Below are 11,393 nucleotides of genomic sequence, written 5' to 3'. Positions count from 1 at the left end.
CGGAGGTAATGGCCAGGAGGAAAGCAAGCTTAAGAGAGCATTTTTTGGGAGATCATATCGATAGGCTCAAAAGAAGTGAGGGCCGAAAGAACCAAGTTTAAAACCCAGGGAGGCACCTTATTTTTACAGACCGGGGATAACCAAGAAACTGCTGTCACAAATCTCTTAACCCAAGGATGCTCTGCTAACCGAAACTCAAACAAAGCACTTAATGCAGAAATCTGTACCTTCAAAGTGCTAGGTTTAAAAAAAAATCTCCATCCCTCTTGTAAAAAAAAAATCTAATAGAAGAGGAATGTCTGGTACATCTAGCACATCCACCGGTCTTGTTGGCAAATCTGTAAAAAGCCCTCCAAACTCTCAGATGTCAGAGGTGACCTTCTTACGACTGGCCAACAGAGTTGTAATAACATCCTGGGAAAGCCCTCTCTTTCTCAAAATTTCCCTCTCAGGTAAAGATTTCTCACTTCTGGGTGAAAAATTGGCCAAAAGGGAGCTATCACCAATACCGTGGCCCTTTCCTCCCTGATGACCCTCGGTAACAGTTTTAGGAGGGGGAAAGGCATATAGAAGGCCGGCCTCCTAGAATTGAGCAAATGCGTCCACTTCTTTCAGATTCTTCCTCAGGGAAAGGGAAAAGAAAAAACTTCTACCTTTTTGTTTGACTGGGTGAATAAAAGATCCATCTCCGGGACACCCCATAAGGCTGCAACCTGATTGAAACACTCCCTGGTCTAGGAACCATTCCCCCTGGCACAGACAATGACAGCTGAGGAAATCTGCTTTCACATTGTCTGTTCCTCTCATATGTACTGCAGAAAGAGATAATAGAGAAGTTTCTGCCAGGCTGAATATCCGATGACTGAGGGACATAAGACCTGGAGCCCTGGTACCTCCTTGTCTTTTGATATAGGCAACTGCTGTCATATTGTCCGAGTACGGTATATTCTTACGTTTCTGCCTCTGATGATCAGGAGACTCTGCCCTAAGGCTAACCGGATTGCATTCAGTTCCTTGAGATTGTGAGACAGACAGGGAACTGCTGTCCCAGCTCCCTTGCAACAAAAGAGACCCCATCTGGGCTCCCCATCTGGATGGGCTGGCATCCATGGTCAAAGGGAGAACCGCTTCTCTGTGCCAAGGTACTCCACTTTGAAGATTCCGTAGATCCATCCACCACCCCAAAGATCAGTCTGGGGTGATCGAGAGATCCCCACATCCAAAGAGAGGACACATTTGTCCAATTCCTCCAGAATCAAGCAGGAGAAGCCTTGAATGATACTGGGCCTATTCTACCCCAGAAATAGCAGCCGTCATGAGACCCAGAACAGACATGGCCTCCCTCAAGGAAACCAACCGACATGAGCGAAGGTGCTGAACCCTTGATCTGATAAGAGCAGCTTTCTTTAGGGGTAAACAGGCATCTCTGAGATCTGGACTCTAAGATCATCCCCAAGACGTTGCATATCTGACTTGGACATAAACTGTACTTTTCCAGGTTTACATCCCACCCTAGCTTCTCCAGAACTCCCTTAACCAGACAATCTGTCCTAGAAGGATCTGACTTGACCAGGCGACAAGAAGAAAATCATCTAGATAGTTATCATCCCCTATCTCCTTCACGTGGGCCATCATCTTTGCGAAGACCCTTGGGTCCTGGGACAGCCCAAAGGGTAGGACCCGAAACTGAAGATGCAGAATCTCCTCTTCCAGCTGGACCGCTTCCCTAAGAAAGCTCTGGTGGCTGGGATGGATAGGGACACGATAGCTCTCATCCCTCAGATCCACTGTGGCCATAAAGCAGTCTGGAGAGAGGTTGTTCAAAGCCGACCTGATTGACTCCATCCGAAATCTCTCGTACACCAGATAATGGTTCAAACATTTCAAGTTTATTATTGTTCGAAACTAACCATTCGGCTTTTTGACAGGAAAAAGGGTCGAGTAAAAACCTCATCACTCCCTGTCTTGGAACTTCTACCAGAACTTTTTTCTCTAACAGTGAGAAAACTTCTGTAGCGGTGGCTGACTGTCTTGGGGGATCTGACAGATAATCACAAATCTTTCTTTTGGGGAAATGCTAAAAACTTAGCTTTAGGCCCTCTTTTATAACATAATTTATCCAAGGACTGTTGGAGATCTTCCTACGGGGGGCCTGGATTCATTGGGGCTGACCGAGAAAGAAACCCCTTAGACTTCCTAGCAGCTCCTACAAACTGTTTTGCCCTTTCTTTAACCTTAAAGCTCTTCTTTATTAAATCTGGGATGGAAGGATCTACTAGGGGGCTGTTGACTGGTAGAGGGAAAGCCCTTTTTTTTCTCTATCTGAGGCCTTTTCTAGTAAATCATCAAGCACTGGCCCAAATAATAATTCATCCTGACATGGAATGGCACAAAGCTTAGCCTTAGAACTAGCATCTTCATTCCAGCCTTTCAACCAAATTGCTCTACAGGCAGAGTTAGTTAACGAGGAAGCTCTAGCAGAGTCCATGGAAGCATCGGCCAAAAATCCAAAGCATTATTTAGAATACGGAAAGAAGAAAGCAATTGTTCTTTTGGGATACCCCGCTTAATGTGAGCTTCTAACTCCCCCGTCCAAACCTTCAGGGATCTAGCAACGGAAGTAGCGGCAATAGTAGGTTTAAAGGCTGCCGGAGAAGCTTGCCAATGCTCTTTTATCCATCGAGTCTCTAAGAGAACCCATATCCTCATAGGGAAGCGCTGCTTTCCTGCACATCTTGGCTACCGGGGCATCAAGTTTAGGGGCCCTATCCCAAGAAGCGGAAACCTCTTCATCAAAAGGATATTTACGCTTCACAGAAGAAGAACTAAAAAAAAAATTTCTATCAGGTTTCTTCCACTCTTTTGCAATGACAGCCTGAGTACTTTTCTCTTGGCGAGCGCATGCCAGCTCCCTCCCTCTGCCGCAACCCGGAAGTGATTTATCCCGCATGCCTGCAGGCAGCCGGACACGAGAACATGGCCGCAGATGCCCAGGGAGGCCAAAGCCCCCCTAGGCCAGGAAGGAGACAGGAGTGGGGTACGAAAGATAAGGGAGCCCAGTCTCAATGAAGCGGCTCCTAAAGGAGGCTTAAGCTGCTAGGGATAACCCTCCTGATACTTAAAGTCGGGGCTCCCACAACTTAAATCATCTTTTCTAGCGGTTCCAAACCCACCTGTCCCTTAGGACAGGAAACAGAATGGGGGATAGACCCTCTTTTAAAGCGGTTCTGGTTCCCGTTTCCTGTCCTGAGGAGGCAGTCTCTCGAGGGGTGCTGTCATAGGCGAATGGGAAAACCCCATTAATGCATTTCACTTATGGACTAAAATATGTTTTCCTAATCCGTAAAAAAAAATAAAAAAATTATACACTCCTAACATATATAACTATAGAAGGCAAACTGAGCAAGATTTTCATTCAACTATCAGATTTTTACCCCATAATGTGTCAAAAAGGCGTACATAGAATAAGGGATTTCTATGATTTTCATACTGATGGCCTACCCTCAGGATGGTTCATCAATATAAGCTCGGCAATGGTCCTGCTCCTAGTACTAGACTTGAGCAAATCGAGCTTCAGATCATAGATCCTAAGTCAATTCATTTAAACACTTTGTTTTAATGCTGCCTGGAGACCTGTCTCCGTACGGCACCAAAATGTATTACCTCCGTGGAGGCAAAATTCTTTTTACCCGAAGTCGCGCAAGGCTTCGGTAAATGAATTCAGTAATCACTTCTGCGTCTTTAAAAACATTTTAAAATAGCAGTCCGAAGTCGGGTTTGCTATTGAGTGACTTCGGGCAAAAAGAATTTTGCCTCCAGGGAGGTAATACATTTTAGTGCAATACAAAGACAGGTCTCCAGACAGCATTAAAACTGAGTGGTTGAAGCTCTATTTGCTCAAGCCTACCCAGCACCCTCACCTTTCAGCTGAATTCCAGTGATTGCTGCAGCCTACTCGCAGCTTACAAAGTACAGCACTGTCCATTTGATAGGGGCTGTGCTTAATATGCTCAACCCCATTTACTTGAATTGGACTCAGATGTGCCTAGGCCATGTGACCGATGAATGTGACGTCACATGGCCTAGGAAGGGGTCTAAATGCGCACGCACCGCAGTCTCTTATACAGCTGATGAGCAGGGGTTCCAGGGACCGATAGGTCATCAAAAGCCTAACAAAATCCTGGAGAACAACCTCCTAACTATAAATGTTCCTTCAAATAGTTGTTTGCAAAGGGGTCACAAGCATCTAGATTTTCATAGATTTTTTTTGTAACGTAAAGAAAATTGCATAAAAAAAAAACAAAAAAAAAAACACTACTCCATTTAATTTTTCGATATTTGTGCCAGTTTATTTTATGATAAAGAAGGTGGTAACAAACAAGTCATTTTCAAACTTGGCACATTTTAGGCACCAGCTAGCTTTTGATTTACAATGGAAGTCAAGTAACTAAAACTATAGCTAAAACAAAAAGACACACAAAAGATATTCTCTATTCGTTCAAATATAAAAATATCTTTTCAAAAGTGCAACAAGTTGCCTTAAAGCGGTTGTCTCACTTCAGCAAACGGCTTTTATCATGTAGACCGAGTTAATACAAGGCACCTACTAATGTATAGTGATTGTCCATATTGCTTCCTTTGCTGGCCTGATTCACTTCCCATCACATTATACACGGCTTTTATCCAGGTGTTCTGACCACCCTCTAATCCAGCAGTGCTGGCTGTGCTTGAATACTATAGGAAAATGCCTATGTGCAGTCCCTCTGGTGGCTGGGACTGCACATAGGCATGCATGTGCAGCAGCTACCATCCCGGCCACTTCGTATCTGAACTGCAGCGGTGGCAGTAACCCTGGAAAACAACAAAGGCAATATGGACAATCTCCATACATTAGTATGTCCCTTGTATTAACTACATCCAAATGATGAATGCCATTTGCTGATGGGAGACAGCTGCTTTAAGTTAGGTCTTGCTAGGTCAATTTTCATGATTAACCAGCCATTATTTAATTTAAGGAAAGATATTGCAGTTGCACCATAAAAGGCTTTGTGCTGCAGGCTATGCATAAACTGTTAAAGGGGTTATCCCAGGAAAAGTAATACTATGCAATGAACAGGGCATTTCAAATTACTTACAATATTATAAGTTTTTTTTTTTTTTATGTACATTACATTTTCTTCTTTGGTTGCGCCCCCTGCCGTTTATCCTCCTGGTCCATCTTCTCTCGCATTCAGAGGTGGACTAACATGCTCAGTAGCTTCCCAGCTCCCTTCACCTCCCCTCAGCGCTGACGTAATGATCTCAGAGAACCTAGTGGCCCAAACATATGTTACTCATTCATCCCTACTTCTAAATATGTAGCTATATCTCAGTGGAGAAAGAAATTGTGGGGGCATTGCACACCATATGTATCTCTAGAACTATATGTCAGGGATTATTTTGTATGCAAGGGAGGAAGGGGTTAATAGCAGCTAACTGCAATGCATCCTGGGAGATGCTTGATGAGCTGCTGCCCACCCACAAAAAGGGAAGAAAGTCCTCTGGTTAAGGGTCCATTCACAATTTTGCGGAACGGGTGCGGACCCGTTCATTTTCTATGGGGACGGAATGGATGCGGACAGCACACAGCATTTGCGGAGCGCGGCCCCGATCTTCGGGTCCGCAGCTCCTCAAAAGATAGAACATGTCCTATTCTTGTCCGCAGCTGCGGACAAGAATAGGCATTTCTATAGGGGTGCCGGGCGGGTGCGTTGCGGATCCACAATTTGCGGGTCCGCAACACACCACGGACGTGTGAATGGAGCCTAAGGCTAGTTTCACATCTGCGGCTGTCTTCTCTGGTAGTCTGTTCTGGTCTGTCCTGCTGGAATTCTCCAGATCCGGCATTGCCAGATACTACCGTCTGCCCGCCAGACCTCTTTGAATATAATGGGGCCTGGCATAGATCCAGCTGCTACCCAGCAAATATGCGCAGAATCGTCTGGACAATTGTTGGGCCGATTCCCGGCATTCTCTGCCAGGATGAGTTAAAAAAATAAAAATAAAAAGGTTTTAGAATTAGTGGGACAACCCCTCTAACAATCTACTGACTGTAAGAATAGCTGTAAAGCAAGGCTTCAATACCAAAATATAGGCATCTTGACAAGAGCGAGTGACAAAAATAGTCAGTTTATGCAGTTTGCAGCAGCAATATACAGTATCTTTACAAGAAAAAATGGCTTATCAACCACATTGAAAACCGTAACATAGAAAGTTTTACAATTATAGTTTTTTTCATTGAAATGGAAGGTACACTAAGCATTTCCACTGGACTGTAAAATACATTTTAAAGCAGACATTCTATATTATTGTCTGTATTAGACATGTGATCTCTTTACTTCTCATTTATTCAAGTCTTCCATCAAAGTCATAGATTTTCAATGGTGAGGATATTGTAATGCCCTCTCAACAGTGGTTACTTAGCAATTGTATGCATCAGCTTATACAGTATAATGGTTCAAGCCAGAATATGGTACAATCATGTATTTAGCACTATACATGGGTCTTCAGATCTCTCGTGTCATCTTAAGGTATGAAACTAAATGGTTTTCTGGGTCTCCGTTTGCGTTTGTCATAATACACACAGAACCCAAGAAATGGGAGGCAAAACATGCATCTACTAATGCTTCAGTCAATGGTCAAATGTGTTGACTAGGCCACAGTGATGAGCGCTAAAATATATCCTTCAAGTCTACTAAGGCTATGGGAACAATGGAAACCAATGGCGTGGTACAGAAAAAAAAATTATAACATTAAAAACTTTAGTAATAAATACCCTTTAACTCCAGGGATTCTTTAATTACTGATCACCATTGGAAGAAGCTGGTTCTTCTACTGTTTATTCAACTAGTTAGCTAGGGTTTTTCCAGGATCAGGACAGTCATGGCATAGCCTCGGGATATGCCATCAATAGCAGATCAGTGGGGGTCCAACTCTCAGCAACCCACCGATCAGCTGTTTACCCTTTAACCTTGAAGAGGCCACCGCTGATCAGCAGGAGTGCTAAGACTCAGACCCCCACTGATGTCCTGAGGGTACGCCATCAATATCCTGATCTTGGAAAACCCTTTATCCACTAGCACAGCACACACTTTGTAACAAAAGTCTGCCTGTCGGCTCCATAGGTCATAGAGCTAGACAGAAAACACAAGTGCAGGGTCAAGGTTCTACCTATACCTTCCCTGGGTTGCCAAACCACATGGCTGTACTATAGGGGTTTGAGGTTTTGTCTGGTTTATTTACAAGCTGATTATTTTTTTTGTTAACTTTTATGGGGGCTAAACTTTTAGAACGATCTAATTATGAAGGAAAGAAGCCACTATTAACCTTATGCACCATTCATGTACTTTGCTATGTTGTTGGCTGCATTCAGGGAACTAAGTACAATAGAAATGAAATTTATATGAAAAAGCTATATTGAACAAAAAAAACATGTAATTTGTGACAATATTCGTATGATTACAAAGGGCAACAAAAACCCTTATCATACATGGCAAAAAATTCAGGACCATGAAGCATTTCAGCAAAACTTCAACATCCAGCCAAGTCTAAGATCTATGTTCCCCGATACTATTCCCAATCCTCCATGGTGGAAGGGAAGAGACAACTACTATGGTGTCCACAAATAGGCACTTTCATTGGGTGCAACTTTTCTTTAGGTAACAAAACTGAAGATGGACGCCTTTTACACTGTCCACAGCGATGCAAAGTACAAATGGTGCAGCGTGAATATAAGCGCCTTCCTTTCTAATGCCAGTAGTAAAACAAGGTCTAACAACTTCAAAGCCATACAAACTTCTATTTTAGCTATAGTTTTCTTAGGACATATAATGAACACCTCAGAAGCCATTGCCTGTAGGTTGCATTTGCAGACAAACGATTGCTTTTAGCTTAATTCCACAGACAAGAAAAAGAAGCACATAAAGAACATTTCAAGGGCTATTGTATTGCAAATCTTCCCACATAAAACTATATACCGGTATAGGACTATGGTCAAGGTCATTATATTGTACATAGGCTGAAGTAGGCATGCAAGCCATAAAAATACAGGGTCACTTTTTAACAAATGGTGGTGTGCCTTTTTCTTTGAATAATTATACTCTGAACACTGTACATATCCTTACATATTAAAAGTTTAATGCAATCGCTTGCCAGTATTGCTGAATACATGACAAACCAAACAAATCCTGAAAAGAAAAACATACAAAAATATTACTGTACAGAGATGCAGATTCATGATATATCATATACTCCAGACCCAAACAGTCATGGTTCCAGTATCATTTTCATCATTTGCGGGCCAGTATTGGAGTTTTTAACCCATTACGCACAGTCTACAGACAATGATTTAGGCAAGATATTAAAGGGGTTCTCCGTCAACAATAAAACCTCCCCAAAGGTGTTCAAATAATAAAAGATCATACACTCACCATAGTCCTTTACAGGCTGCAGCTGCAACATAGCTGTAAGGGTGCATTCACACGACCGTATGTATTTTACGGTCCGCAAAACACGCATACCATCCATGTGACATCTGCATTTTTTTGTACTGAAGTAAATTGGGCCGAAGTCCGCATTTGCGGTCAAGAATTGGATACGTTCTATCTATTGCGGAACAGACATACAGATGTGTAAAGCACACGGATGTTTTCTGCATTCTGTTCGCATCGTCACCTCCGTTCCGCAAAAGATAGAACATATCTTCTACTTTGCTGCAAAACGCGGACTGTGGACCCATTGAAGTCAATGGGTTTGCAACGAAACGCAGACACTACACAGACTACATCCATACATTGCAGATCCGCCGACCGTAAAACACATATGACCATGTGAATGCAACCTAAACAGCACGCGACCACTGCGGTCAATCACTGAGCTCAGCAGTATACGGCACAAGACAGCTGAAGCCAGTGATTGGCTGCAGTGGTCATGTTCTGTATATGGCTGTGACCACTGCAGCTTGTAAACAAAGACCGGAGGGGAGTTTATGTTCTTCCACATCTAAGGTCTTTGGGGAGGTTTTAATAAGAACCTGGACGCCCCCTTTAAGAAGATGAACACTGCATCTAAAAGAATGGCTTATCCACTGACGCCAATGTCGCAGTGACCTCAATATCATGCTATTACAAGCAACATTCAGAAGGTGCCTACTCAAGAGATATTGCTTTGGAATCTCAACAAATGTAGTGACTGAACTGGACTATTTTCCGTGGTAACATAATACAAAATCATTAATGCTCACAAAAAAAATAAAAAATAAAAACCCTTAGCTACCCATAGGGGCATGTTTACATGACCCCAGTATACTACTAAGCAAGAGACATACACACAATGAAATGTTAGACATGACTGAAAAAAAATGTACATGAATGTAATATACAGAATTCATAGTCTGAGACAGTCAGGAAAGACCTAGCACTCTTGTGCCACTGTCAAGTCACATATGCAGAGTGACAGTAACATGAAAGCACGTCTGGGACAGAGAATGTGTGGCAAGAAAATGGCATTAGCAATGGCTCAGTCAAGGATAAACTTCTTTTCTGCTTTTTAACCTTCGCATTCTGTGGTTGAACTTGAAAATCAACCGATACAACAAAAGATTGTGAAAAATGAGCAAAACATGAGGTAAAGTTTCCCTCTCCTTGATTCAGGTTCATAAAGTCCACATATACACATTTGTCAGCAAATATTATCATATGCAGATTTCCATTTTAGCATATGGGAATAAAGCAGCGCAGAAGTAGTCCGCCGATGACCATTTGTTTTTAGGAGAAATGGACATTTCTATACTGCTTTCTGGGGAATAGGAAGAGGAAAAGAAAATGAAATAAAATCACAGCTGGCCCACAATCAGGCACATATAGATGTTGAATCAGTGGCTAGATGAAGGTGCGCCATGCGCAAAACACGTAAGCGTGGGGACATCAAGGAGTTTTAACTAGTAGTAGTTAAAGTTATATTTCATTGTCAGGTGCTGGGTTCTATGTAGATTTATGGTTACATAAAAAGTTGGCGTGATTTATTCTCACATTCTCAATTTTACCAGTGATGGCCTAACCTCAGCATAGGCCATCAATATCTGATCAGCGGAGGTCCAACCTTGCACCCCATCAATGTGCTGATTTGGGGTAGCTTTGTCGCCAAAACTACACCGCTTTATCCATGGGGCTGGTTACTGCAGTGCTGCGGTAACCAGCTCCGTCCACTACACAATAGACGGAGCCACATAGTTCCACAGCTAATCAATGGGGTGCTGGGACATTATACATCGAGATATTGATGGCCTCATACATAAGAAAGATTTTCTTGAATCTGCTACCTCGTTCTTACCCTCTCACTTGTCCCCAACAACCTCCCTCATAGTCAGCATTAAGAAACTGAAGCCTGCATGATAGAACATGACAAGCCAAACATAAAAGTGTGTGGTTTCCATTGTCAGTAGGGAGATATTCGAGAAAGCTAAAGTAAAACAAACACTAAAAAAAGCATCTTCTCATAGGGACTACTAAAACAGTGAATCATGGCATCAAACCAGGTTCTAAGTAAGGCCTCTTTCACACTTGCGTTGTCCGGATCCGGCGTGTACTCCACTTGCCGGAATTACACGCCGGATCCGGAAAAACCCAAGTGTACTGAAAGCATTTGAAGACGGAACCGTCTTCCAAATGCGTTCAGTGTTACTATGGCACCCAGGACGCTATTAAAGTCCTGGTTGCCATAGTAGGAGCGGGGAGCGGGGGAGCGGTATACTTACAGTCCGTGCGGCTCCCGGGGCGCTCCAGAGTGACGTCAGAGCGCCCCATGCGCATGGATGACGTGATCCATGTGATCACATGATCCATGCGCTTGGGGCGCCCTGACGTCACTCTGGAGCGCCCGGGGAGCCGCACGGACGGTAAGTATACTGCTCCCCCGCTCCCCTTTACCATGGCTGCCAGGACTTTAGCGTCCCGGCAGCCATGGTAACCATTCAGAAAAAGCTAAATGTCGGCTCCGGCAATGCGCCGAAACGACGTTTAGCTTAAGGCCGGATCCGGATCAATGCCTTTCAATGGGCATTAATTCCGGATCCGGCCTTGCGGCAAGTGTTCCGGATTTTTGGCCGGAGCAAAAAGCGCAGCATGCTGCAGTATTTTCTCCGGCCAAAAAACGTTCCGTTCCGGAACTGAAGACATCCTGATGCATCCTGAACGGATTTCTCTCCATTCAGAATGCATTAGGATAATCCTGATCAGGATTCTTCCGGCATAGAGCCCCGACGACGGAACTCTATGCCGGAAGACAAGAACGCAAGTGTGAAAGAGCCCTAACTGAAAACATTTTTTCGAAAACCTTTAAAAGAGGAGGAATAACAA

General features: G+C 43.5%; 1 long non-coding RNA gene across 1 annotated transcript; it reads left to right on the top strand.

Moving 5' to 3' along the window:
• The first annotated feature begins 4,824 nt into the window (after positions 1-4,824).
• LOC120995304 lies at positions 4,825-10,443 on the top strand. The gene is made up of 2 exons (XR_005777567.1): positions 4,825-5,543; positions 5,804-10,443. It is a non-coding gene; the product is annotated as an uncharacterized LOC120995304 (long non-coding RNA).
• Positions 10,444-11,393: the final 950 nt, after the last annotated feature.

The sequence above is a fragment of the Bufo bufo genome, chromosome 3 (assembly GCF_905171765.1).
Source record: "Bufo bufo chromosome 3, aBufBuf1.1, whole genome shotgun sequence".
In the NCBI taxonomy this organism is placed as follows: Eukaryota; Metazoa; Chordata; class Amphibia; order Anura; family Bufonidae; genus Bufo; species Bufo bufo.
Note: the sequence above shows the minus strand (reverse complement) of the source record. Positions and strands in the feature narration are given on the sequence as shown.